The 26910-nt window shown below is 32.3% G+C and overlaps 1 protein-coding gene across 2 annotated transcripts in view; it reads right to left on the bottom strand.

The window, feature by feature from the left end:
* The window catches only part of LOC143223017 (uncharacterized), a 60886-nt gene extending 37429 nt beyond the window's left edge, over positions 1-23457 (bottom strand). The window contains exons 1-2 of one of the 2 annotated variants that reach the window (XR_013012613.1): positions 23114-23457; positions 18394-18474 (exon numbers count right to left, since the gene is read on the bottom strand). The gene's annotated coding sequence lies outside the window, so the exon portion shown is untranslated. Of the gene's footprint in view, positions 1-18393; positions 18475-23113 lie in introns of those variants that run through there. The other variant, XM_076450371.1, reaches the window with a different exon arrangement.
* Between the last annotated feature and the right edge of the window lie 3453 nt (positions 23458-26910).

Raw genomic sequence — 26910 nt, 5'->3', positions numbered from 1 at the left:
TTTTAATAACGGCCCAGCATGGCAAAGAGGTTAGAGCACTGGGTTGTCATGACTAGCTGCTTTCCCTCTGGTTTTACACTGGTTAATTAGGGATAGCTATCGCAGATAGCCCTCGTGTAGCTTTGCGCAAAATTATAAGAACAAACAAACATTTTTAATATACCTCGATAGTATTGATTCCGAGCCATCCTCGTTGATGGCATATGTTAATAATCAGTTGGAGAGTGACATATATATTGAACTTTGTGTGACGTGTCATCATTATAAACTTCATTGCGCGTGGAAAAATACGACATAGTTTGCTAGTAGTGCTGTAACTAAACTTAAGGAGTTTATTAGGAAAGGTTATTATTGTTTGGTTTTGTTGTCTTGGTGTAAAACTTCTCATGGAGCTAGCTACACTCTGTTCACCGTCGGGAACAAACCACTTTAAAAGTCCATAAACTTATCGCTGATTAATTTGAATGAGAACAAATAGTTGAAAATTGATAAAAATGTAGCCCAAATTTTTATCTGTCTGTTCTAACCGTTAACCTCTTGAAAAGGTAAAGTTATTGAGCAACAAAACATTTTATTACTGATCATGGGTAATACGAAACGATATGGCCTCTATTGACTCAAAGGTACGTCTGCAAGATTACGACGCTAAAAATTGGGTATCGATGCTCGTATTTCAAAACTCACAGATAACCAATTTTGCATATTTGCTCCTAACAATAACCACACTACCAAACGATACATACTTAATTCATAATATATTCACCAGTGTTTTGTTCGTAGTACGCTTACCCTCGTCCTCAATATTTATTTGTACGTAGATTCAGTTGATTCGAAAGGCAAATGTGCTAATTACGGTTACTTGAATTTATATTTAGTCTGTATCAACAGTACCCCACAATTATTCAGCACTCCTTTCAATATAATTTGCCGTTAAATAGCCAACCAAGATTACATTTTGGAAGTTTTAAAAGTCGCCTTTCCTATATGTATCTAAAAACACTATATATATGTAAAAATAAGTAAGCTCATTTCTTAACTCTGAAATTGTATTACTCTTTCAGTTAAAGTTTAATTATATATTTATTTAATGTACTTATTCTAAAGTTATTTCGTTTATCTTGTGGTATAAGCATCATTATTTTAATCTCTTTACATAATTTTGGGTATAGTACTCCAGCAAATCCATAATTTATAACAACCATGTTTATGTCACATCACGAACTCGGGAATGTTGTGTACAATATGGGCCTTGCTTTCTCTTTACCTAAAACCTTGAACAATTTTTATTTGGCTTAGCTAAGCCTTTCATGAAAACTTTACTGTAACAAGATTTGATAAAATACTGACTATCTGCTTTGAAATTGATTTGTCAAACATGCTCATATAAATCAAGTTAGCTAGTGCATTGTTTTCTTATCTTAAGAGACTTTCTTTAGCTGGAAATGAGACGAGCTAAAGCTCCAAATTTAAAATCTGGGTTTCTATACACTTTCTTGAAATATTAAATAGATTTTAAATGTCAAAAACAAATCAGAATGTTTTGTAATATAAGCAATTCTCAACACTGTCTGAAAACTTCGCTATAAATTTCTATTTGGAGAAATAAGAAAGTATGTTATTTTAATGTTCACATGAATACACTTATGTGGAAAACTAATTTCTATTATAGCTCACTTACTTGGTTCATACAACAGTTTTACATGTGATTTCAGTGAGATAATAACATTACTTCAATTTTCAATTGTATATTTATATTATGAGTAGAGCACAACCATAATCTTTGTTTAAATTATCATTATCAGTATCTGACGTAAAATTACTTACAAATCAACTAAATAAAAATCAGACGAGAATGTAAATGTTCTAAAACCGGATTGAAATGAGCTGTTTATAACCAGTCGATTGTAAAAGTTCTTCAAGACGATTTAGATGAAAAATATCAGTGGATCAAGTAAACAGGATACGACGTTTTGCAAAACTTGATTTTTTAAAACTTTGTTGTAACACAAAAATAGTCGAACCGTTGCTATTTTAGTTTTTTATTCTTTTTAAGACATTTTATTATAAAATATATAATTCTTACATAAATTGTTAAATAAAACTGGAACTTTCACTCTCAACTTCACGTTACACGCCCGTGAGCTACACGTCCCTGATGAGAGGCCCTCAATATTAAAGTACAACCGTCACTAAACTTTGACCACTCATCATACAAAAGGCAGCTAGCAAGAAGCACCCACCGCCACAATGGCTTTATTCAGGTAGTTGAACCAAGTAATAAAATTAAATGTCATTTTTGTAACGCCCACATTCGTTTCGTAATTTGAGGGTCGTAGACTCAATCCCCGTCACATCAGAAATGCTTACCCTTTCAGCTGTGGGAGTCATTGTAATGTTACGTTCAACTGTTCGTTGCTAAAAGAGTAGCACAAGTGTTGGTGGTAGGTGGTGATGTATAGTTGCTTTCTCGCTAGTCTTACGCCCCTAAATTAAGAACGACTACCACAGATAGCTTTCGTGTACCTTTGGGCTATATTCAAAACAAAAACAAAACACAGCAGAACGTTTCCAGTTACAACACGTTGTGAATCAAGAGTCTATGATCTAATATCGGAATGAGAAATGACGCTAAAAAAGGTTTGAATCTCTTAAAGTGCAGGATCTTTGCTGGGGTATGACCAACACTAAGTCTACGATTAGAAGCCAACTTTGTGGAACACATACGCTCTGGTCAGTTTAAAGCTGAATCGGTGATAATAAAATTACGATGTCAGAAAACTAAACTCAAATAATATATTCTGCCCTGTGAACCGTTATTGTAATCTATTGTGGCTATCGTGTGTACTTCAAATTCTAAAGTTACAAAAATTAACATTGATATGTAATTCTCTTGCTGTAGAATCGGCAATCGGATGTTAATGTAATATAATATTCCTTTGTCGACAAGCAACCAACAATTAATCACGTGGCAGAGAGAGACAAGTGATGGGGAATATGGCTATGGAGTTACACTGGTAAATTTACGACTTTCTGACTTTAAAGTTGTCAAAGACAAGACTGTAAAAGAAGCTAGCAATTCTGATGCAAAATTATCCCATAGATATTGTTCAAAATTGACTTATTAAAACAATATTCATGTTACTAATTTACATTGAAAATTAAAACTATATAAGGCAAACACTCACCCATGTGTTTTAATTATCAGTTTGAATTTCGACCTTTTAGGTATCGTATTATAATCTTTTGTGTTAAGAATAATTCTTCTTTTTTTGCCTTTTCAAATATTGAAATGTGAAAATATCTAATCTAATTTTTAAAACACTTTTCTTATTTTATCTAAACACCATTTAAAAGAATTCATTATGTTGAAACATCAAAATATTTTGTTTAAAAACAACATTTATCTGGTATTTATAAATCTGAGAGATAATGGAAAGAAAAACACATCATTGATAATAATGTGTTTAAGTTATTAAAAAAATATTTTTTTCTCCATTGTATTTTTTCCTCAAACATAATTTTCAGTTTTATTAAGAAAGATACAAAATAATTACTTTATTAATACATATTTCTTCAAGTTAAAACAGACGACAACAAATATTCTGTTTGTCTATTAGACCAACTCCACATTGGATTATCTGGTGTGTTCAATCAGGAGAATCGAACCTGTGGTTTTAATGTTATAAATCCGTAAAATTACTGCTTTCCCACTGGATTATGAAAAAATATATACATAAATATAATTTAATGTACTTATCTGAAATAAAGATCAAATACCCGAACTATGTAAAACATACAGAAATAGCTTTGTTAAAAAAGATTTTTTCAGTTTTATCTTATTAAACATGTTTATTAATTTTGACAAGTTTAACTAATTAAAAGAACAATTCAAGATTTTCACATTTTCACGTGAAAATCTTATACTGTGAAGTTTTAATTTTTTTGTCATACTTTCACCCATCTGGGTGCTGGAATCACTCCCTAATAGATGTCTAACCATAATCTAAGGATCGAGGATTCGCATCTACGTCACACCGAACATGTTCGTCCTTTTACCCGTAAGATCGTCATAATGTAATGGTCAATCCCACTATTCCTTGATAAAAAAGCAGTCCAAGGGTTGGCGGTGGGTGGTCATGACATGCTGTCTTCTCTCTATTCTATTTCTGATAAATTAGGAATGGCTAGCGCAGATAACCCCCGTGTAACTTTGCACGAAATTCAAACCAAACCACATTGTCCTGACTTCAAATAGTGGCACTGGAAAACGAAAACAACTCGGTCCGGCATGGCCAGGTAGGTTAAGGCGTTTGACTCGTAATCTGAGGGTCGTCCCTGAGCCGTGAGGGCGTTATAATGTGACGGTCAATCCCACTATGCCTTGGTAAAAGAGTAGCCCAAGAGTTGGCGGTGGGTGGTGATAACTAGCTGCCTTCTCTCTAGTCTTACCCTGCTAAATTAGGGACGGCTAGCGCAGATAACCCTTTGAGTAGCTTTGCGCGAAATTCAAAAAACAAACAAACAAAACGAAAACAACAGCTCCACACTCTTACAAGTAAAATAAATATACCTGAAATTGAAAAATTATAACAAAAACTTCTTCCTTTGTTTATTGTAACTGAGTATTTGATAGTTTTTTAACTATTACATAAAAAGATGTGAAACTGATACCAGGTTTGGTTTTAAGTATATATTGTATTTCTTCTACGAATCGACCTTGAATATTATTGTTACAGATAAAGGTACAGTTAGTAAGACTAAATAAATTCTTACAAGACGCATTACGCGTATCTTCTTGTTAAGTTTGGGTTTTGTTTTGTTTTCCAACGTCACCATGTGCTCGTAACAGGATGTTTCTCTTCACTTTGCACACTCTGTAGAATTTACTGGGCCATGTGGCTTTAAGTAAACTTGTTTTGTAACAGTTAAAACTATAAAAAGCAACAGATAAGTGATTTTATTATCGTAATGCAAATTGAAATAAGTAATTCTACGAACACGATTCCGTTAAAAAGTATGGTTGCAAAGAATACATATTTATATATATATATACGTTACATAAAAGGAATACTATAATATTATCCGGTAACATTGGTCTGGTTTATAATAAAACTGGTTTTATATTTTAAGAACAGTTTAATTTTAATTGATGCCCGATAGAAATGTGGGGACTTAAAATCACTGTTAGACTGTGAATTTGAAATTTATGAATGTTATTGAACGAGAAAAAGTTAATAAGATTGTGTGTGAAATTTCCATCTCAGTATTACAGACATCATATTACATAAAAACGTTGTGTGATTTAATTTCTAGTTTTTCCTATTGTTGTAAATAATATTTAGATAAAGAATTTATTTTATGGGCTGTAGATCTGTTGTACGTCCGTGAAAACGTTTTTTAGGTCTTATTACTAAGGCGTTTCATGTGAAAGAAAAATACTTGCTGTTCTAACATCTTACACTTTAATTCATTCCATAACCTAAAGAAGGAAGTTTTATTATTAAAAAGTATCAGATAAAACTAATATTTTATGGTAAACGTACTTACATTTTAGGTTTCTAGTTCTTATATAATCAAACACGCCTTGAAATTTCATAAAGAGATATGCAGTAGGTGAAGCATTCTCAGTCAAGAGTTATAATAACAACCCTACTACAATATTACATTTTTACATGTACCTTTTAAAACACTGGACATATAGTATAATGTGGCATAATGGTTAGCTTGTCCGGATTGTAAATCTGAATTTTTTATTTATTTGTTGTTGTTTTTTTATTCGTGTTACATGCATGATCTTCAAGTTCCTCTATTCGCTAAACCAAAAGTAGCTCAAAAGATAAGGTTAGTATTGTTGACCAGCTACCTCTCTTGTAACCAAGTGTATCACTTTAAAATTAGGGATGACCAATGGCCATTGTGTATTAATCTGAAGCTAACAAAAAATAGACTGCAAATACTTTCCTTGTTGCACAACCAGACTAAAAAGAAGATGAAAAGATGAAGCAGCTATCTTTGAATGTACAAGTATTTAGAATAAAATAAATAAACTTTCCAGAGATTTATGGCATCATTTCAACTCCTTCGCGACCTCCAAGTCTCAGAGTATAAGAACATCTGTTCTGACTGATGCTTTAGATTTCATTTTAGATTTACACTCGGTAACATAACTGTGTATGCCACAACTCGATAAAGCCAAGAAAAATCTTTTCATGGCTTTCGATTTTATTTATGTTACTATTATTTATCAGAAGTAATTCATTCGATACAAAAATAATTCACTGTATAAACATGTTATAATTATAACTGGTTCTTCACCTTAAAATTGTCTTAGTTCTGCCACATTCAGCGCCATAAATATGAAAATTTATGTATATTAACTTAGAAATTTTATTCCCTTCTTATATCAGGTTATTCACTGAAGCAATATGTTGACAGTTACAGACGGAACACGGATATAATTTTAAAATAATTGGTTTAATTTATTCCCTTCTTATATCAAGTTATTCACTAAAGCAATGTGTTGACAAATACAGATGGAACATGGATATAATTTTAAATTAATTGGTTTAATTTATTCCCTTCTTATATCAAGTTATTTACTAAAGCAATGTGTTGACAGTTACAGACGGAACACGGATATAATTTTAAGATAATTGGTTTAATTTATTCCCTTCTTATATCAGGTTATTCACTAAAGCAATGTGTTGACAGATACAGATGGAACATGGATATAATTTTAAGATAATTGGTTTAATTTATTCCCTTCTTATATCAGGTTATTCACTAAAGCAATGTGTTGACAGTTACAGACGGATCACGGATATAATTTTAAGATAATTGGTTTAATTTATTCCCTTCTTATATCAGGTTATTCACTAAAGCAATGTGTTGACAGTTACAGACGGAACACGAATATAATTTTAAGATAATTGGTTTAATTTATTCCCTTCTTATATCAGGTTATTCACTAAAGCAATGTGTTGACAGTTACAGACGGATCACGGATATAATTTTAAGATAATTGGTTTAATTTATTCCCTTCTTATATCAGGTTATTCACCAAAGCAATGTGTTGACAGTTACAGACGGATCACGGATATAATTGTAAAATAATTGGTTTAATTTATTCCCTTCTTATATCAGGTTATTTACTAAAGCAATGTGTTGACAGTTACAGACGGAACACGAATATAATTTTAAGATAATTGGTTTAATTTATTCCCTTCTTATATCAGGTTATTCACCAAAGCAATGTGTTGACAGTTACAGACGGAACATGGATATAATTTTAAGATAATTGATTTAATTTTATCTTATTAATTTCTTAACTTTCAGAATCCTAGACATACTCTACTTCAAGTTTATTAGTTCATAAATAAATTATTTCTTTGTGATTCGCGGATTAATTTGCTGTATATATCCAAACAGTAATCATCTGGTGATTTTATGTGCTCTGTAAGTAATAACAAATCTCATTTGTTTTGTTAGATTTAGTGTTATCTAAAATATCCACGTGTTCATTGACTGATTGTTTAGGCAGAGTATTCATTATGAAACTTAGTAGAATGAACGGCAAATGCCTATTGTGGAGAAACAATTGTAAAGGACGACGTTTCGAAAGTCTTCCTCTACACTTTTGTCTCGATAACAGGTAGTTGTCGTCCATTCTACAAAGTTTCATCACATCCATGTGTTTATTCTGGAACAAAACTATTTTCTGTTTCGTATCCATGATGTAATAAATTATATCAAATATGAATTATTAAAACCAGTTTCAAACAATTATAAGGAATTAGTTTACACATACGAGAAGGATACTCGTCTAGAAAAGGTTGGGTATTCCAGAAGTTTTCCTTTCCTTTCAAAAATTTATTTTATTGTAAGATACCAATGAGCAAAATGTTGAAAATCTTTAATATGATAGTTAAATCGCAACTGCTTTTTTTTGTATAATCAGGTCAGGAAAGTACTAATGAGATTAAATAACCTAATAATATTATTGTATATATGAAATTATATACGTGCGCATTAAAAATATGTACTAACATTTAACTTTTTATCAGTTTGACTTATATTAATGAAACTAATGCAAACGAACACTTCTATTGTGCTCAAACTGAAGTTCAAAATGAACGTATTTTCACGAATATAACTTAAGTCGTCATTGTTTATTGAATTTATTTTTATTATAGTTTCAAGGACGAGATATGTTCAAAATTTTGATTTCATTGGCTAAATTAGTCATAATTGTTTATATTGCAAGGTTAAATACACCATCTTGTCAAGTTCGTAAGAGTTAGATATATTCAAGTTTTTATGATCCAATAGGTTAGATACGTTGCTGATAACAATATTAAAAAGACTAAACATAGTAATGTTTTAATATTCTATGAATTAGGTGTAAAGTCGTTGCTAGGATACAATAATTTATGGTTATCGTGGTTGTTAAAAACCAATTTCCGAGCATTAGATATCTTATCAATGCTAAACATTCAAGTATATCATCATTGTTAGATTCCATAGGTCGGAGAAAATGTCATTGACATTATTAGAATTTATTAGGGTAAGTTATCTCATCAAGGTAAGATTCCAACTGGTAAATACATCGTTGTTTTTAAAATTCCAAATAATAACCTACATTGTCGTTGTTCAGTTTAGGAATGTCAGGTACCTGTCTGTTGTCAGACTTAAAAGAGCTAGATGAAAATCATTGATAAGATTCTCAGACTTGCATGTCTCTAAATTTTATGGTTTCAAATATTATTTAGAGACACTGTTATTCTAGAGATTCTAAGAACAGATACATTATAGTCTTTGTTGTGTTTTTTACCAAAGTACAGACTCTGTGGCCGATATATTTTCACGTGGTAGGTACCTAGAGGTTGTTATATTTCCTAAGAGTTAGTAAACAGATATTGTTATAACTCAAGGAATCGACAACTTATGTTTTTTTTGTGATCATTGTGGTTAGACGTGTTGATTTATCCTTTCAACATACGAGGAAGGCATAGAAGGGTCACTATCCATTTCCATGTATTTTATCATCAGTTTATCTTTTTCCCTTTATTTTCCCAGGAGCTTCACTTCACCGTGATTGTTGTTTGCCCTCCGATTCACTTATCCTAGTTTTTGCTGACCTTTCTTGACTTTTTGTGTAACCTCTATCTACTTGTTCTTTCGCTTGCTTGGTAACATTTTCTTTCTTGTACTGTTTCTGAAGTGCCTTTAGTTTTATTCCGGAATCTAGTTAAGAATTTGTTCCATAGATGATATAATGTCAAACGTTTTCAATTGAAATAAAAACTGAGATTCCTTGATGACCTAAACGTTCCATCTTTTAATTCGAATGTTTATCAATATCTTAAATTTTTGGTATAAGATACAATGGTACTGAAAGAATTTACTGTAAGTATAATATTCTATTTAAAAAATATATAATAAAATCCTGATTCAACTCGGATTTATACGAGAGTTTTCACAACAGAGTTGAGTGTTGCAACCACTAAGCCACTTTGACATTCGGTATTTTACGTCCGATGTCAATTAATAGTCCGCCGTCGGGACAGCAGTAAGTCTACAGATTTACAATGTTAAATCAGGGGTTCGATTCCCATCAGTGGACACAATAGATACCCCGATGTAGCTTTGCTATAAGAAAACTCTCAATCAGTTAATAAATATTAATTTAAATGTCACATCTCCTAAATATTGAAAAAATTTGCTCTCATCATGATCACTTATTTAAAAAGAAACCTTATCTGTACTGGTACTTGAACATAAGACTCATGGTTGACGTGCTATAACTACTGAGGAAATTTGAATGTCACTGACTTTTATACGTATAGTACGTTGAGTATGATTTTAAAACTTCGTTTTTGTTGATAAGTTTCCAAGAATTAAAATGTGTTCGTCTTGAAATGGCTCCAATGATTTGAAATCATTATTATTGTAAAAAGCATTCCTGGATTTAAAACACCACTACTGTTATCCTGTTTTTAAATGAATTGCTGTGCATTTGTTGTGTCTTCAGTTGCTAGCTACATATTTATTTCATCATAACAAGGGATAAGCATCTCAACTCGTTTAGAAATAAAACGCATTATTTTGATTATGATGTCAATAGACAAATAATGTATCGTTTTTAGGTCCCTAAGAGTACTGTTCGAAGTTATTGTAATAATTTTGGGCATTAAATATATTTTTCTTAAAAACTATTGTTAGAATTATAAGAATTGAATAATCACCATTTTTCTAATACTTTAATCTTAGACACGATATATTTTAGTTGCAATATTATAAAGTTGAGATGCATTGCCTTTGTATTGACTACAATGGTTAGATAAGTCTTTTCTTAATATACATTGTTGTTGAAAAAACAAATCATAGCCACTTAACTGCAGTGGTTCTTAACCTGGGAGTCGTTTAAGGTTTCTCGGGAGGCCAGAGAAGGTTTGAGAATTATGGGGGAAATTACTGAGCAATTTGTAGTTTTTGTGGCAAGTGCCTGTAACTGCCCACCAATGAGAAACACGCTGAAGTGCGGCAGTTGAACCACGTCGAGATGCTTGTTGCACAACCACTTGTCTAATTTTGAGTAAAAATTTTCATATATTACAACATTTTGAATTGCCTAAATTTTTTTAACTATATAATATTAATAAAATATATATATATATATATATATATGTTTGTTTGTTTGTTTTTGAATTTCGCACAAAGCTACTCGAGGGCTATCTGTGCTAGCCGTCCCTAATTTAGCAGTGTAAGACTAGAGAGAAGGCAGCTTGTCATCACCACCCACCGCCAACTCTTGGGCTACTCTTTTACCAACGAATAGGGGGATTGACCGTCACATTATAACGCCCCACGGCTTAAAGGCCAAGCATGTTTGGCGCGACGGGGATGCTAACCCGTGACCCTCAGATTACGAGTCGCACGCCTTAACACGCTTGGCCATGCCGGGCCTATATATATATAATGTTCCCTGTTGACAACTAAATGAGCCAAGGTGAGAATACTTATTCTTTAGAATTCCCGTATACTTGTACCAAGGGCATGTCAGAGAAATTCTGCTTGAATGAACATACTGATCAAATTTAGGGTCTGAAATAACTGTCATGGTACTCCATGTATTTTTTAAATATATTGAAAGAGGCTAGCATATAGTACCATTAAATGCTAGAAGAAATCAATTTTATAGCACTCCACAAATATACCTTAATGAAAACAGTGTTTAACACTATATATTAAGTTTAGTTGTCATGACTCGTCCCATAAACGTAGAGAATTATCAGTTGAACAGAGTGTTTGTGTAGAAGATTTATGTGTTGCTGATTGGACTCTACACCAAATTCTTGCAGAATTTAAATGATCCCAAAACAATACCAAGCACACCCTAGATCATTAGACTGAGACAAGTAAAATTGAAAATACAACAGGCAGAACACCTAAACTCAATAATATTGATGCTAATTATATTCATTTATGCAGCCCTTCGGGATAGAAGGAACGCTACCACTGAAAGAGATAAACAAACACGTACTAAATACAGAAAATTACCCAGGTATACAGTATCGAGAAGACTCAACACGAATAGAATATTTGGTCGTGTAGAAGTTAATAAACATTTACTTCAAATACTGTCAAGAGACTGAACTTTGATAAAAAGTAAAAAAAAAATGGTTTGTTGATTATTGGAAAAGTGTTATAAACGAATGAATTCATGTTTGAATTATTTGGTTCAAAGCGTATATTGTACGTCCTTTGAAAGAAGGGTGATATATACCTCAATGCATTGTATTTAACATGAAGCATAGGGTTGGCAGTGTGATGGCTTGTGGTGTTTATCTGTTGAGGCGACAAGAAATATTTAGAAAATAGATGAAATAATGAGCCATCGCAAATACCATCAGATACTGATTTGTCATGATATACCCAGTGGTTTCTGTATTATAGTAAAGGATTCTACTACCAAGAAAATAATTACTCCAAACACTCATTCAACCTATGCAGAAATTAGTTAACTAAAAAGGAAGCTGTGGGAGTCATTCAAATGATGACACAGCCCTACAGAAACCCAATACCAAACTAATTAAGCAGATCTGGGATTTGATAGATCAAAATTTTCACAAATCAAGGGATACTTCCAAAGAAACTTTATGGGAGTATGTTAGAGAAATTTGAAGTAAAATCCCAAAGTACACTTTGATTAACATATGTTGCAATAATGTCTGAAAGACTGTTTGCAATTATTAAAGAAAAAGGAGGACACGCAGAATATTAACTGTTTGCTGAACTCAAGCACTTCTACTGAGTTTCTTTTCTACTAATATGAATATGAATAAAATTTTGATGTTTCACCTGTGATTTACCTTTCACTGTTCTTTGAAAATTGCCTGAGCTCTAATTTTGTGCTTTGTTCTAACACTTTTGTACAGTACTGTATATAGATATTTCACATTTTAAAGTTAATTATATCAGATAAACTAGGCCTAAAATTTATTGACAGATCGACAGAAAAACAATTTAAGTGGCAAACTGTAAGCTTTTGTTAAACAAAGAGCAATGTAATGGGCTATTTGTAATCTGTCTGCCACCGGTACCGAAACCACGTTTTTAGCATATATTTCCACAGACACACTGCTGAGCCACTAGGAGGCTCCAAATGTAAGTACTAAATTTGGTTATGTATATAGCATTTATTTATTGTTTTGAATGCAAGTAAAATAAAATAACTGAAACTTTTTAGTTTCGGAAAGGTTAGTTATGGTAAGATAATAATAACAATAAAAAACTCTTCATGAGATATGCTCGCAAATACCTCGTCTATTACGTGACTCAGTACGTGAACTTGAGCTACGTGTTTGCTGAGTGACTTAAAATTTGTGTTGTTAAATAATTAGTTAAACATGGTTCAAAGGGCAACAGAATAATAACATTAAATAGAAACAAGTGTAGGTTGTTATTAGCATTAGTCTGTTTAGGATAAGTAACTGTATTTTTATAACAATTTGCAGTTATTCTAGAGAGTAGAAAAATGGTAGTTTAAATTTAATTCCTTCTTCTGTGTGTAAAGGTTACAAGACTGGTGAAATCGATCATATCTGTATATAGGCAAGCTGGATAAAATAATAAACAAAATATAAATTTCTACTAGGAAAAACGTTTTATATTTGTTTAGAAAGTCTTACAAAGTATACAAACTCACTTAAAATTGTAAGTATATATATATCTAATTAAAAATGTAATAGGTTGGATAAAATACTTGTACTATTTACCACAACCTTATCATTATCGTAAGAAACACATACCTTATTGAAATGGATACCTAATAACTAATGATTGTACTTTTATGGAAAAATGTAATTAGATCATGCTGCAGAGTAGATAAAATGATACGTTTTAAGGTAGTAACCATAGGATTTTATTGCAGGTTTTCTCTTTTTCCTAATGTGCATATCGCCCTTACTTGAACTTTAGGGTTAATCAACTTTAAGATAATGCTTCTTACTAAATGAATACCATTTTCTGTAGGTCAAAGTACTTATGACTGAGTTTGCTAGTGACATGAATGTCGAGTCTAGTAGAAGTCATTTCTTGGAAAAATAGACACTCCTAGTTCTTCAAAGGCCCTTGACGTCAATCTCGCTGTAAATTCATATTTAAGAAGATCGACCGACATCTAATATGCCCAGAATGGCAGATTGGCCTCGTAGAGAATAAAGAAAAGTGGCTCAGTAGGACAAAGTTGCTGTGGTCTAACTGATTATGCAGACAATTTGAATTATCTGCATGATAAAACTTATCCTGTGGTGATTGAAGCATATTGAAAAGCATACATTAGATAAGTTCTTTAAGTAACTTTCCAATGACACACTACATTGGTATGAAGGAAACCTTAATGAATACAGTTTGCATTTTAATCAGATATAAAGTGATAACTTTAACTGAAAAGAAAATATTCCAGTGACAGCTGCTGTGGTTATACTTCAGATGGACCATCCTTCCTCAGATATTTCCACCATGTTAATCTCGAGTCATGCCGAGGGTTATCAACCAATCTACAAATCCCTGAGCTGTACTGCAATTACACCGGCTTACAGTAATCAGTTAGGGTTATTTAGTTTTTCTCATCATTTATATATCACAGAGTCTTTCAATTATACTTCCATATGAACATTATATAGGAATGAAGTGAAGCATTTGCTTCTTTGGTGGTCTGGTGTAGCACTAGTGAATGAACTGTCAATAATTTACTGACCAGCAAAGGTAGCAAGTACCAAAGGACCAAAAGTGTCTGTTCTTTGCTAATCTGCAAAGTAAACAAGACTATTGGTTTTGATTATGTCTCTACAGAAGAACCAACATCAAGTAAAAAGCACTACAGCAGCATCTACGAAACCCAATGTAGTTCAAGACAGGATTGGTCCATGGATTTGGGATGTAGCGAACTGATTGTAGTGAAGGGCTTGGAGGTCAGGATGGAGGTTGGTACATAGCTGTGAGGGTACAAGAGCACACAGACACGCAGGAGCAGCCGGAACATTAGAAGTTCTTGTGATATATTAAGCCTAACAAGTAAAACCGTCACTCTAGCCATTGAATACTAATTTTGTTCTAGCTTATGTGTAGCTAGAACTACGCTTAAACATAGAGGAAGACTTCCAAATGTCTAGAAAGTTTACCCATAGAATAACGGTAGTAATATCCAACCTCAGCTCTAGAAATTACAATTTAAATATGAACGTACTGTAGAAAATATCCATCAGTTTCACTTTTGCATCACTGTTCAACTAACAGTCTGCAGGATAGTTATTAAATCTCTACTGCATTAAGCCCGGAAATAGTGAACCACCTGAGCATGTGTAGCGAAAGAAATAACAGTACCTCTGTATACATAAGTTGTATTCTATAGGTGAAATATATTACATTGTGATAATCTTGCGTAGTTTTAAAAGTCACACATGAAATGAACTGCTTCCTATAAATAATGTAGGAAGTGCTAGCTTCAATAGTTATCTGTCCAATGAGAAATGAAAATCAAGGATTGTGTTTAATTATAGACATTGACAATCTGAATTTATAATGGGATAGTTATAGGTGTGGTAAGTGAAGTAGAAGTAACAAAGGCGAGGCAGTGATACTAAGGTTGCTCTGCCTTATCATGCTCAAAGCAAGTAGTTACTCACACATCTGAGATTACTGGTATAGGATTATGCAAACAATCTAAACCTAAGAGAGTTAAAACAATTCAGCGACTTATTGATTAATTATGGGGCGGTATCTGTGGAATTAGGTTGTTATTTGGCTCAAATTATAGTGATTAACTAACATAAATGCAGACAATATGTATTCTATAAAGGAACCATAATATTCGCTTCTCTGGAACATTAAGAACATATTCAGTGCTTAAATATAGTAATATTGAAGGACGGATGCATATAACTGCCACTGGAGAAAGAACATTGTATGACATAAATGTCGAACCTAGGATATATCTTCTTCTGGAGATATAACTATTGCTGATACTGTAAAACTCCCTCTTGTCAAACTTTCTGCAGCTACAGATTAAAAAAATTTAGCCAATGCCTGGTATACTCAGAATAGTAGATTGACTATTGACTTGGATGCCATCAAGCACTTGGATGAAAATAAATAATAAAATCGGAAAACAGTCATGATATAATGAAATAGTCACGTATGGATGGCTAGGACAATAAGAAAAAGTAGAGTTTATAGTGACAGTACAACACACCTTATTGTAGTCAGACACATAACCTTCGCACTTCTATGGTTAGTTGTGAATAGAGAAAAGTATGCTGTACCATCACCATAAACTATTAGCATTGTTTTGCTAACTTTGCTAGCGGTCAACAGAGCTCTAAGGCAGGTGAGTTTTCAGACTTAACATAACACAATGACTGAAGGGCATCAAGTGTAGGGAATAAATTCCGTCTCTTTCAAAGGAATGTTAAGTCATACTGTAGAAAATTTTTTTGGTGGATAAATTTTACAGATGCACAAGCACTGTGCTTGCTGTTCACAAAAGCTCTGAGACAAATGATTTTCTAGACTCTACATAACATGAAGGCATCAAGATATTAAAATCACTTGTGGTAACAGATGATGTGAATACTATATTATGATGGAGAAAAACATTTTATTATGTACACTAGTCATATACTTATGGTTCTTTATTTTATATATACTATACAACAGTGAAGAAATTGCTTGCAGGGATAGTCCTCATAAAACACTATTGCCACTACATTTATAATATGAAGGTCAGCAACCAATTGGACAATGCTTCATTGAATGGTTAACGGACTTTATGAGCATTGAACAGATGATAGCACATTAGATAACAAAGTTGGAGACATATGACTTTGTTATAGTGCATCACCAGACCCTGCAGCATGGAAACATGAAAAGACTTTCTCACCATATGCTGAGAATACGCCCATCTATGTCATCCTGATGCTGTACACTGTGTGTAAAATAAATACCATTTCTGCCATAGTAGTGTTAACTCATTCAATAGAAGATTTTATCCGTGAATGGATTTCACAATTAATACTTTGGAAGCTTTGGAAAGAGTCATTAAAAGTTCTACATCTAGCATGGGCACTTGTTGTCATGCAGCAAGATAAAGCTCAAACAGAGCAAATGGAGTAATACAACACAAATAAATAACTTATTATATTTGTCTCATTAGTTATGAGTACGAGGAGGTATGCTCCTCCATCTCTCTAAACCCTCAGCTTTTTTTTTCTTACTATGGTGGCAGTCCATAGTCCAAGTGGTTTTTCAAACTTTGCATGACAGGAAGAGTGAAGGGCACCAAAGTATTCTTCACTCTTGTATTAACATTCGATAATTATTTTGATCGCATTTGTATTAAGATGTTTAATATTAATGTGAATACTGTGCAGTATGTATTATGCGGAGAAATAACTGGTCAAGACAGGTTAAACAAGATGATAGACAAGTAAATGACCTACTGTGGAGCTCCGATACAGCTGGAATGGTTTATACCGTGTTTTGTAACAGCTTTATTCGTTAATATATGAGCCACAATGGGCGCAAGAAATGAAATTTCTTGAAGTACGTGAATAAGTTATGTTCATACATCCCAGCAAATCCGAGTACACCTACATACGAGTAGGAGTCATTGAGTTTGAAACCATTAAATTAGAGGAATATAAGAATGTTATCTTAAGTCATACCATCTCATCCAACGAGGAATGAAAGCTGAAAGTAATTTGTGACTGTCCACAATGAATTAAGTGAAAATACATTGGACTTAGAGGCCTATAAGCATTCCTTACAGTAAGACGATCTGCTGATAACGGCCTTTTATCAATATGAGTGGGACCATAGCTATCGAAAGCTAGGAATGTCACAGATTGTAAGCTCATTGATTGAAAATAAGTTGCAATCCTTAGTTTTGAAGCTATCAACTGATTTTCACAGTACAATGTTGATACTACATTGTGACTTATAGATAGTTAGAAAACTTTCTCGATCCTAAAACTGACAATACCAAAATGAATTAATCACATCAGCCTTTTGGACCACTAAGCAGAGCTTCAATAAAGTAGGTATTACTAGACTGTATATCATAGCTGCTCTATTAACTTAATGTGATTCAAAAATCAGTAACTCACTGGTGCTACAATCCTTGTCTTCTGAGTTACTAAATAAATGTTCCGATTGTAGGTATCATCAGAAGATTTTAAAGAGCTACTAACTTGGTCCAGATGAGTAACTAGAACCCTACAGAGATTTTTCTTATATACCTGAAAAGCATGCCTATTTTACATGTATTTAGGGAGTTGTGTAACCTTTAGTAGGTGACAAAAAATAGTAACAGCATGAGTGTTAATCTTGCATATCTTTAATTTTAATTGAAAAAAATCTTAATCTGACATTGGTTATTTATTTTGTGACATCTAAAATGATAAACATATTGAGTGTGACAAATACTAGATTGCAAAACCTTCACTACCACGAAGTAGCTTCAGAAGGTAACATGATTAGGTTATAAAAGTACACTCAAAAGTTAGACGTTGTAATGATGATATATATGTACAAATAAATATATATCTGTGTGTGTGATCTTGCATGCATATATACACATTACATAAATACGTTTACAATTAATATACAACGAATTTAAGTTAAGGCAACATCTGCATGGAGAATAGGGTTTGATGTTAGTTATTAGACTTTTAATACACGGAAGACAACTGTGGTTATGATGCACAAGCCTGATAAATAATCACAAAACCCAGAAAAAACTGAAGGCCTCTAAGACTAATCAACACAGTAGGAAAATTTCTAATGAATCATAAAAAAATACTTTCACATTTATTTGAAAATATAAAATACTAACTTTGCTAGTAGTCCACAGTGCTCTTAGGCAGGTGATTTTCCGGACTTTGATGTCCAAAACGTCTTTGACTCAGTCAAGCACTGTGGAATGAGATAAAACTTGGCTAACTTCAGTATATCAACGATATACTTTAGATATATCTCTTGTTTTCTTAATGATAGAACAATAAAAAGATGAAAGAATACGAACTTGCTATTGTTCGGCACCCAGCACACAATGATGCTCTAAATGGAGAGTAATTCTAAATCCAAACAAAACAAAATTTATCATCTATATGAAAGATTGAAGGAATTAAACTTGTTTCAGAATATATAACAAAGAAATAGAATCTACCAAATCAACTACATTTCTAGAGATTGTGTACACTAACCTAGAAACATCACATCATAAAAATAAGAACGAAGCGACATCACGACGTAATACCCTTAAAGCACTAAAGAAGAAAAATCACCATAAAACTATTAGTATACAAAACACTAGTAAATTTAATGTTTAAATATGTTTGTTCTATGATATTAAACACGTCAGGTAAGAATTACCGAGAGTGTGAGGAAGAGAAACTAAATAATTCAATCTAATAACTAGACTAACCAACTATTATACATCCAAATCTAAAAAAAAATACTCATTTCTAAACATTTTTGTTCATTTTTATATAACATCAGTATAAATACATGTAAATATTTATTAATGTGTTGTTTTATTCAGATGTTATGTAAATGAAAATATGCAAATTTGCCATTTTTACGTTGAAAATAAGTTAATTTCTGAATTTCATTATCCAGGCCACGAGAGCAAAGTTTGAAGGGAATAATAGCTATTTTCTGTACTTTTACAACATAAGCAATGAAGAAATAACACATACTATCCAGGAAAGAAATTGTGTTACATAGTGTTATTAGTAACAACAGAAATTCCTATAAAACTGCTTATATATAACTAACAAATATATACTTGATGTACGTGGTGATTCATGTGGATGTGATAGAACGTTTTCAGCTTGAATTGTTGTTAGTAAGCTTGCAATTTTATGAAATATTTTCTTAACATTGTTTAAGCCCAAAGTATACCAATAACATGTCAAAGGCCGGACATGGCCTGGTGGTTTAGACATTTAACTTGTAATTTAAGAGTCAAGGGTTCAAATTCCCTTAACATCAAACATGCTCTCCAATTCAGCTGTGGGGGCTTTACAATGTGACTACTTATCCCACTATTCAACATATGGATTTCTCCAAGCCCGTTCCCTTGGCTGTAGTTTCGCTAGATAGTAGATAGGGACAGTGGGGATCTCGTTAATCCATTCATTAACGATTATGACTTTGATTATGAGTGGTGATGACTAGCTGTCTCACACTACTAAATTAGGGACGATTAGCGCAGATAGCCCTCGTGTAGCTTTGTGCGAAATTGAAAAATAAACAATAACATACGAAAATGGAAATTGTAAGTTTACTAATGGAGGCGATATGTAGCGCTCAAGTGGCGCTTTGTAAGTTACTATAAAAATTATTACTAAATTTGTAACCGAACGATGGTCCTTAAGGGAAAACAATGAGTCTGTTACAGAATTTTAAGAGTTAAAAGTAAATGTCCCCTCGCAATAACCTGTTTACGTGTGTGAGAAACAGGTTCAACTGTCAGTCCTTTCTGATAGAACTGGACTCTATTAGATTTGTAAAACTACTTAATATCGTCATGATATAAGGATGAGAAAAATCACAACTTACAACCAAAACACTTTTAGACACATGAGAAACACGTTTTGTCATTACTTCTAATCAATAAACTTGAAGAACTATGACAAAGGTCTACGCTAAGCAGCCAGTCAAATGCACCTCAGCAGTCAAGTCGGTCCTCTTCACAACCATAAATATTAAGATACTAAACGTTATTACAAACTTTAAAAATAAAACTGTAAGTATTTGTTTAAAAACGTATTGGTAAACTCCTAGAAGAAGAAAAATCTACCTTGATTTCTAGAAAATAATAATATTCTTTTAAATATATAAAACGCATCGTAGAAATGTTGATAAACCAAATCAATTAGTTTGGTTAACCAAAATAATATGAAAACTTCAATCACACCAGGCTACTAAGTTATTTTCTCGAACTAAGCTTCAAAGAGTTAACCGTTTTCTATATATCTGTATGTTTCATATGAAACGTGATTGAGATAGTTATTACGCTTATTTCATCCTAGCTGCCTTTGTCACTTTGTTATTCTCTAGAAATAATAATTGTTTTGCCCATGGACGTTATTGCTGTAATGCTGTGAGTTGTACAAGAATGTCGACATCAGTGTTCTCTAGTAGCAGAACAGATGGCATTAAAAGGTTACTGTTTCATGTATACTTAAATGGCAATGACTGAACACCTGGCGTGTACCAATCGCTTTGGGTAAATATGATGTTATCTGTGAAGATAAGAATGTTGAATATGAGAAGTATGCCAGACGATTTTGACCTGATGAGTTAATGATACTTAACCATAACAAGCAACTGCACCATTTGTGTAAAGCAAACACTTACTATGTGTTTATTAATTAATACTGTTTACTTGTATTTTAGAATAGGCCAAGTGTAACATACTCAGAGATTCTATAAAACCTTTTAATATATATATATATATTATTAAACTTCCTGTTATTAAGCAGACATATATAATTGCTCTACATATTTAATCAATTTTGTCTGAATATACTGCATAACAAAGTGCAATACTAATTTCACTAAACAACAAGGGTAATTCATTTGATAAAAGTCCTGACCGAAAATATCAAAATATATTACTTTATATATTTACAATACTCCTCTAACTTTAGAGCCTACAGGTTAAATATTTATATCAATATAAAAGTAATGTTCACAGAAGTAAATCCTCTTTTATTCGTTCTATTTATAAAGTTAAAATAAGATTTCTCATATATTATGTCTATATATTCACCTATTTACACCCAAACACTTAATTCAGAAGCCTTAGGGCTATTCATGCTTTACGGATATCTTTTCTTTGTCTAAATACATTCGTGATCATTTTCTAAGCAAACCCTCTAGCATTTCCTTAGTCATATTTCGTCATAGTTTGATAATTAAAAACTAACAATCACAACCCACTTTCAATACAACTTGTTAAACATTCTGTTCATTACGATTTAGAAATAAAATTTACTCTTTTTCATAAACTTTTGTATTATGCTTTCTCTATCGACAGCAGACAAAAATAATCTGTCATCTCTGGCTTCTGTTGGGTCGTTTCTTTCTAAAACACTTATCACGTTAAGAACAAATTAGAATGGTAAAAACTAATGCAAAAGTAACAAGATGTCCAAATTCATTACTTTAAAGACAATCTTTCCGTTCGGGTGCCAGCGCATAGATAAAATTATTAACTTTCAACTTTTAGTTATTCCTGGTAAGGCTTTTTACCTGCTTAACACAACATTGGATCAGACCAATAACCTTAACCACAACAATTACCGGATGATCGTTTGTTTACATTCATCACTATACTCCTGTTGTCATAATTTATAAACAAACTGTCTGCATGCCAATACTGTTGATGTATTCTGATATTTATATTTTATTTCTTTTTCTTTCAGTGCAAAGAAATATATTGGTTATCAATACTTAGTCTAACACGAAGAATCGAACCCCATATTTTCAGCGTTGTAAGTCGGATAACTTTCCACTTCCAATGAAGTTACTACAATCGAACAAGACACCTTTCGGTATCTTGTGGACCATTAGACGGCAACTTTAAATTGTTCACACAAAAATTTAAAAGCTAGTAGTAAATGATGGGTCTAAAATGTGACGAGACAGAACATTTGAAATATTAGACACGTTAAAAGGAACAAACTGATAAACGTATTAATAATCACACTAACAATTCGAAAATTAAGACCTTTTTGTTTGTTTGTTTTGAATTTCGCGCAAAGCTATACGAGGGCAATCTACGCTAGCCGTTCCTAATTTAGCAGTGTAAGACTAGAAGGAAGGCAGATAGTCATCACCACCCACCGCCAATTCTTGGGCTACTCTTTTACCAACGAATAGTGGGATTGAACGTAACATTATAACGCCCCCACGGCTGAAAGAGCGAGCATGTTTGGTGTGACGGGGATTGGAATTCGCGACCATCGAATTACCAGTCGAGTGCCTTAACTACCTGGCCATGCCAGGCCAAGACCTTGTTAATAAAATGGTTTTCTAAGCTTATCTTATTGGTCTCTGAAAACGTGGAGTTATCTCTAAATCTTTTCTGGACGACAGTTAAAGATCAAGAATTATCTTTCAATACATTAATGTAGTGAATATTTGTGAAATACTTGCTTATTCAGAGTACTTTTTAACAACACTAGTTTATCTGTGGTGGTTTTTGTTTTTTCAAATGCACCATAGTATAACAATATTATAGTATTTCGTAAAAAACAATAATTGAAGAACATTATTTAAGTTAAATACTCCTGTTTCTTTAAACCTAATCTCTGTTAAAAAACAGTCTTTCAGTTATATAATATCATCTATTTAAGTTGACAGAGTACAAATCCAGTTACATGATCTAATCTTAGAACCTCTTCTAATAGGTATGTTAACTAAAAGAAACTTATCAGTTCTTTTGATAAAGTTTATTACCTCCAGCAAATCACGTTTTCGTCATCCAGATTTATACAATAATTTTTTATTTTCTCAGAAATTGTTAAAAGTCCTTACTTACCTCAGTAACTACAAAAAGCCACAGAATGTTTTGGTGGAAAGAAAATTATCATAGCGAAACCTAATAACTTAAAAAAAGGCTTGTACCGGTTCCAGTGTTCTACTCTGGCCAAGGTTTGATCCTTTCTAGTACGCTTTTGAAAATAATTTAGCAACACAAAAATAACACAGTACACCACGATCTACACATTCAAATAAATTCATCACTCATTCATAGAAAATTAATAGAGACTTGGCCAACCTGTACTGTGTCAGTTCACTCTAAATTGAGTTTCCTGTGCATATTAACACGTGTCCTTCATTATACTTGTCGGTACAACGCTCGAGGCATAGATACTGCCGGTCCAGGCATTTCTCAGCCAAAACGGAAATTGTATTATGAAGGTTGCGCGCCTATACGTTAGCCGTGGAAGTATATATATATATGACATGTTCGGAATTTGTAAACGGAGGGCAAAAATATGAAAGTATTTGGAATGTTTTCGCGTTTATGTTCTTCGCAATGATTGACCACCAGTTGTATCTAAGATGAATAGTAGTGATAACAATTCCTAGTGCATGTTCGAAACATACGTTACATACTGTGCAGAAATAAATTCTATTTACTCTTTCGCTGTAAACATCCTGGAAACATGAATAGACGCAGCCTAAAAATATCTTTCAGTGGAACAAAAGAAGTAAAAACTGTATTTATAACGTATCTAGTGGAACAAACGAAAAACTGTATTAATAACGTGTAAAGTGGAACAAACAAAAAGCTGTATTAATAACTTATATCGTGTAACAAACGAAAAGCTGAATAAACAACGTATATCGTGTAAAAAACGAAAATCCGTATTAATAACGTACCTAGTGAAAAAAACGAAAAACTGTATTAATAACGTATCTAGTGGAACAAACGAAAAACTGTATTAATAACGTGTAAAGTGGAACAAACTGAAAACTGTATTAATAACTTATATCGTGTAACAAACGAAAAGCTGTGTTAACAACGTATATCGTGGAACAAACGAAAATCCGTATTAATAACGTACCTAGTAAAATAAACGAAAAGCTGTTTTAATAACGTGTAAAGTGGAACAAACGAAAATCTTTATTAACAATGTATATCGTGGAACAAACGAAAATCCGTATTAATGACGTATCTAGTGAAACAAACGAAAATCCGTATTAATGACGTATCTAGTGAAACAAACGAAAATCTATGTTAACAACGTATATCGTGGAGCAAATGAAAAGCTGTGTTAATAACGTATATAGTGGAACAAACAAAAATCTCTCATGAAGTAATACTGTGTAAATTTTGTATCTTCTTTATTTGTAGCATATTTACATCTGATTTTAATTTATATTTTATGACAGGGTATTGCTGAACATGTTATGGAGCTGATTTTTAATCTTACGTAATACTTTTATCCTGACCCCTATTTCTGTAGCATAAAATAAATTCATGTTAGCCTAGTTTAAGTTAGAAATTAAAGCTCGTTTATTACTTGTCTCTTCTCTGCCTTTATAACCCAAGGATATTATAAAGATCCTTCTGAAACTTATATTTCTCTAAGAAACCTCCTACAGAGTAGTTTATAACATCGAACTTTAACAGTTTAGCAACGTTTTTCGAAATAAAATATAAGATTGTGAAGTAAAGTGTAGGCTCCAGTATAATACATGTATAATCTGAATATTAATGTGAAGTAAAGTGTAGGCTCCAGTATAATACATGTATAATCTGAATATTAATGTGAAGTAAAGTGTAGGCCCCAGTATAATACATGTATAATCCGAATATTATTTTCACTCAAATACTCATTAAGGGTCAAATATTCTTTTTATCACTTTTAGAATATATGAAATATTATTTGATGTGATCTTATGGATGAACTCTGTTCATTAACAACTATTTAATAGATTATAGATCGGCTTTCCACCATGTAACATGATTTGAACTGTTACAAATGTCTAAAATTTACAATGATAAAATCAGGGATTCGATTCTCCTTAGTGGACTCAGCAGATAGCCCGATGTGGCTTTGCTATAAGAAAACACACACATAGTATTACAAAGGTTTCACAAAGTTAAAACCAACAATATCTTCACGTAACTAATAATAATTTAAAGTATGCCAGGTAAGAATTGTTACCCCTCTTCGTTGATTGTTATCTGTAGATTCTCGTTTTAATTATTCTAGATAAATAGCAGCTAAGTACGAACATAACAAAAACTAACACATTTAACTAGTGTAAATGTAAATAAATCAAAGGTACAATTCACCTGTATAAATAACACGGATCCGTAAATTTTACACTATTATATATACATATTACAATATTATACATACATACAATATATCTATATCCAAAATATGTTATTATTTTATCCAAAACCTGTAATAAACTGGAAGAATAATAACAGTAGCATCAGATCATTGATTTTATGAAAGTGATTTGTTTCTATTATGCAAAAGATTGCAGTTTAGGTACAAATTTGAGATGGGACACAGTAGAAGTAATGAAAACTTGCTGTATCGGTGTGTATCTGTAGTTGCTGAATCCTAGTTTTCTACGTATCCTAAATTTAGTTTTGAGAGCTCTTCATATCCAAAGGATTCTGTTTTTTGTCATTAGTTTAGTTCTGAGTCATCACAGAATAATAAAGGAGAACATAAGGAAGTTTGAAACTACTTTTATGCACTTTTTAAACAAACATAAAAATCGGATTTGTATAAACCCCGTCGACTGCTCAGCCGTCAGTGCAAGAAGTTATGACACTGACAGCGTACATAGGAAAACACGGATAAGTCATTGTATCGCTTTACGTCTAACAATAAACGAACAAATAAGCAAAGTTATAAAGCAAACATTCGTTTTTGTATGTCACACCTTCAAATTAACAACTTAACAACTATTCAGTTTTGTTTTTTAAGCTTGGATAAGCTTGTTTCAAACAATGGAGGCGCATATAAAATGATACAAATTATTCTTTATATTATATCTGGCGTAAAAGGTAGGTCCAGTTACTGTGATCACTACACAAAACTAAATATTTTCTTCCATTTTTTGTACATTTTATTTTTATTTCAGATAATGTAAGAATATACGATAAATCTTATACAAAATTGTATAGCTTATATTATGCAGCAATCTGTTTATGCACGGTAAAATTCATACATTCACAATGCACAGAACAGAAATACAAATTGTCAGAGAAAAACTGTCTTGTGACTAATTTTGGCATTAACATGAGTTGCCATCCAGATATATCATTTACCATTGTTTTAATTGTCGTTTAAAAAAAACGACACAAAACAGTTTAAATAACACACTAACAAATATTATAAAATCACTATTCTGGAATCCTAATGGTATGGGCACAAGAAACCTTTAGGTTAGAAGCTGAACAGAATACAATAGATGTTAGAACGTTTTTAGTTTTGTTTTTTCTATATTTATAAACCAAGCAGTTTTCGACTGTAACTTTATTGTGTTACAATCCAGCTTAAAGATAAAATAAGTACAGATAAAAACTAAAGCTACAAATATATACGATTAGTGTTGATCTCTCTCAAATATACAACCATTATGGTTGAGTTATAGCTTTTTCACTTGTCATCAGCTTGTCATTAGGTTGGCTAATATTGCAAAACTATACAACGAGCTCTCTGCATTCTGTCCACCGCGAGGACCTGAACCTCGGATATTTTTCATTGTAGGTCCGTAGACTTGTTACTGATCGACCAGGTAACTTTGGTTCGCATGTAAAGATAATTTATTTAAAATATTTGGGTTAAGTGATTCACA

Source organism: Tachypleus tridentatus, chromosome 8 (genome assembly GCF_004210375.1).
Source record: "Tachypleus tridentatus isolate NWPU-2018 chromosome 8, ASM421037v1, whole genome shotgun sequence".
Lineage (NCBI taxonomy): Eukaryota > Metazoa > Arthropoda > Merostomata > Xiphosura > Limulidae > Tachypleus > Tachypleus tridentatus.
This window is presented reverse-complemented; position numbering and strand designations above follow the sequence as displayed.